This window comes from Crocuta crocuta, unplaced genomic scaffold, assembly GCF_008692635.1.
Source record: "Crocuta crocuta isolate KB4526 unplaced genomic scaffold, BGI_CrCroc_1.0 scaffold16, whole genome shotgun sequence".
Classification (NCBI taxonomy): Eukaryota; Metazoa; Chordata; class Mammalia; order Carnivora; family Hyaenidae; genus Crocuta; species Crocuta crocuta.
In genome coordinates this window covers 10,441,517-10,445,995 of record NW_027531893.1, presented here as the reverse complement: position 1 = coordinate 10,445,995, position 4,479 = coordinate 10,441,517, and positions in this window count along the sequence as shown.

Sequence of the window (4,479 nt, the reverse complement as noted above, 5' to 3'; positions counted from 1 at the left end):
ATCTGACTTTGGCTCAGGTCATGATCCCATGGTCAATGAGTTCAATCCCCGTGTTGGGCTCTGTGGTGACAGCTCAGAGCCTGGAGCCTGCTTCAGATTCTGTCTCTGTCTCTGTCTCTCTCTCTCTGTCATTCCCCTTCTCTCTCTCAAAAATAAACAAACATTGAAAAAATAAAACACAAAAATTCTTTAGAACAAAAGGAAATACAGCATTAACTTTGTGGAAAAAGAGCTAGCCATTAAAAATCTATGCCTTTGGGAAGGCATCAAAGAGGGGAGATGAGGGGACATGGGGAAAGGGGCCCCTACTTGTCCTTATAAAGCTGATATATTTAACTCTGTACATGCAGTTGCTTTGATATAAAAATAACATTATCTGAAAAAGCACCCACTGAACACGACAATGCAAAATAAAACAAACTATGCACCTACTTCTTATCTGGTATCTGGTCTGCAGAACGGAATCTTTCTTACGTCTTAACAGAAATTCTCACCATCCAAGCCTGAAGATGGAGATGAATTAGAGTTTAGAAGATTGACTGCAGTGTGAACTGATGGCCCAAACACGCTGGATGTTGGTAATGTTTCTTTTAAAAACAAAATCCCCTAAAGTTACTTGCTTTTCTTTGATTCTGTTTTGCCTCTTTTCCTAGGAAGGAGTAGCTTCTATCTCCCACATTAAACTCCCCACTCTTGGAGAGAAGGGACCAGGGTTTCATTGGTTTCCATATCGCCACATGTATCACGTGGTTTGATGCTGTATTAATATTGAACTAATGGATAGGATAGGACAGGATAGAATAGGAATTCCTGGAGTCTAAGGAATCAGTATGTTCACTAACTTTCCTCCATGTGGGAATACATTAAAATCTTCTATGACAGAGATATTTCTTACCTTTGTTTAGAGTCTAGGATTCTGGCAGTCAGTGTTTTTAAGTTAGGTAACATTTGTAAGGTACACAATACAGGTTTGGCCTGTGTACTGACCCCATGTCCAGGTCATTTCTTTTCCCATCTTATTCCTTACTCATAATCTCTCACAACTATGTCTTATTTTGGAGTCTTCAGAATGCTTTCACATGGCTGTTTTATGTACTTCTCATGACTGTATCATGAGGGTAATGTTACCTTTCTCAGTTGGAAGACAGAAAATTGAGGCCTGGAGATATGAAGTGGCTTGTCCCAAATCCCCTAGCTAATAACAGGTGGAACCGGAATGCAAACTTAGTTCCTGTGTCTCCAGGTCCAGACAATTTCTGAACCCAAGACAGCTGCCACGCTGCCTCTTTCATGAAATGGAGCCATGAGCTGCCATGTTTCCAACTGGAGGAAGAGACCTGGGGACTCTGGGTGGCCTGATATTGAACACCATGGTTTGCTTGTAAGTTGCCCAGAGCTTCTGGGACTAACACTGGAAAGGCCAGCAGTAAAAGTGAGTACTCTTTTCACTCGACTTTCATCATGACTTCTAAACCACGGCTCACTAGCAACTCAAACTTAAGCTATTAAAAGGAGGATCTTCTGAAACCCAGCTCAAGGCTAGAGACAAGAGAGACATTCTGTTAAAGATACTCAGGATAAGAGAAATACTAGTATGGAATTAATCTTTGTAGTGTAAAGAATTTTCCTGTGTTCAGATACTTCATCCTGAAGTCTGTCAACCAAGAGGAACGCTGCCCCTGGTTTTCTCCCTTCCTAAGATTTGAAATAATCCCTCTCTCACCTCCACCCCCATTTAGTGCAGAAGTAAACAACGGTGATGACAAATGACAGCCCACTGAAGGACATACTATGTGGAGGGGTAAAGGCACTAAGCCTCAGAGCTGTGTAAATAGTTACACTGGTGTTTATAAAATTCTGTGGATCAAATTCCGCTTTAAGAAACAGAGAAAAGATACAAGTCTTGTCCTTGAAAAGTAAACAGGTACATGCATAAAAGTCTCCCCCCACCCTATTTTATGTATCTGGTTGCTTCACACTATGTTTTTTGAAAATGTTTCTTTTTATTTTTGAGACAGAAAGAGGGTATGAGCAAGGCAAGGGCAGAAAGAGAGGTAGACGGAGGATCCAAAGTGGGCTCCTTGTTGTCAGCCAGAGCCCGACTGGGGGCTCAACCTCATGACTCAGGACTTGTACTTACAAACCATGAGATCACGAACTGAGCCGAGATCATGACCTGAGCAGAAATCAAGAGTCAGACATTTAATTGACTAAGCCACCCAGGCACCCCTTCACACAATTTTTAAAGACTTTTTAAAAAATTATTTTGGCTTATTTATAGACTCATGAGAAGTTTTGGAAATAGTACAGATAAGTGACAAGTACCCTTCATCCAGCTTCCCCGTTGGCAGTATTGCACAGAAAAATAGTACCTCATCAAAACCAGGAAACTGATATTAGCACAATCTCATACAGGATTTCATATTCCATTTTAGCGGGATTATAGGTCTCTGAAGGCTATCCACAGGCCATGAATGACCATGGGTTCACCAAGCTAAAAGCCCTTACCTTAGTTTACAACAGCTCCCCTCACCAAAGGCACTAGCCAAGAGAGATGTTCATGAGAGAGGGTAGTGTGTTTAGACTGAGGTGAGGAGTGCAGAGTAAAGACCCTGGAAATGTGGTTTAATAATTGAGACAAATTCTGAATCCAAGGAAAAGTTAGTCATATTGTAAGGCAAGTAAAGGTGAGGAAACAGAGTCTTTTTGGTACTCAGATTAGGATGAGAAATACAGAAGAGACCCCACTGCACCCTCCCCACACCCACCATGGCTATTCAGGGGGTCAGGATAAGGATCTTCCGCAGGCAGGTAGGCAATGCAGCAGGTCATCAGTATGATACAATCTGATAAGGCCCCTCTTATAGACAGCAGTGAGTATAAAAGGGACTGGAATGTTTGAGAAAGGAGAGAGCTGAGAAATGAAGCTGAAATTCATCAGAGAGCTGTAGATGGCAAGATCAGGAATTTGGGCTTTTAAGTTTTCATGAAAACCACTGCATTCAGGCTGTGATTACTGATGTAGGTGTTGAGGCTGCTTCTCATCAATTTATAGCTGGTATCATCCCTATTCTTTTTAAGCACTGAGCATATCAAGACCAGCTTTTCTCATTGGATGACTGACAGCCTATTGTTTTGCCAGATTGTTTGAGGGCATTCAAGGGTGGTGGGATGTTGGTTTCCTCTCAGGCTGAACCTTAAAGGGAAGTCTTGGCTCTTATCTCAGGTTTCTGAGTCTCTGTAGAGGGAACCCACCTGGGCTGGATGATTTAATTAATGTCTGTATTATCTCTCTGCCACTTCTGAAGCTGTTGTCATGTTGTTGATGCTTGAACTTCACAATAATACACCTGTGGGCTACCCCTGCCAGCAAACTCCCATTTACTGTCATCCTCAGCCACAGAATTTATAGTTTAGACAAGAGATGTTTTGATTCCTGAACATGTTCATATCCAGGGAAAGTTGGCCACAGCTGAGTTTGAATCTCACTAACTCCCATTTCACAGATTCTTCATCAAAGTCCCCTTGGGCTCATGAAAGCATGGTCACCCACCCATATCCATTCCAGGTCAGGGGTACCATTGATCCACCAGCTTTTTCCTGTATGAATTTATAAAATATTGAGTACAGTGGGCTTGGATTATTTTTTAAAAGTGTATAATGAATGTCATCACACTGCAATGATACTGGATGCTCAAAATTTCATTCTTCGTCCACTTTGGAGTAAATCCTCAAGCTCTATGAGCTTGGAAAGAGTTGGTGTCACCAGTCTTGGGCTCTGGAATTAGGAAGAACTTCAGTTTGAAATGGACTCTGAAATGCACACTTATCAGTGGTGCAGACTTTGTGCTATCACTTAATGTCAATGCTCAGCACAAAATATGAATGAGGCTGTCCTCCTCCTCATCAAAGTCATCACCACCACCACCATCTATGATACCAGCTATAACCTATAACTGATCCGGGTTGGGTTAGATTCCTCTCCTATGGACTCCTAAAACACCCTAAATATCTCCATCTTAGAACGTAATCATATTTTACCACTAGACTCCTTAAGGACATAGGCAATATAGTTTTGTTTGACATTCTATCCTCAGTTCCTAGGAACGTGCTGGGTACCCAGGAACTATTCAATAAATTGTTGAATGAAAGAAAAAGTAGAAGGTAAGAGAATCAACTCTTGCCAAGTACCTATTATATGCCATATGCTTTACAAATTTGTTTCTAATCCTCAAAGTAACCTTGAAAAGGTCCCATCTCCATTCCCATGTCTTGGCTGGAGTAATAAATACCCTGGAAAGTTAAGTGACTTGGCCAAGGACATCCTTAATTAGTAGCAGTGACAATACTCAAAGGTAAGTCTGCCCAATAATCTCCTTCTACAAAGATGATTACCTAATGAACCAGAAAATTTACTTATTCAGAATCTTCTTCTCTCTGACTACACTAGGTAATCAAAGTTTTGCTGTCTCCAAATGA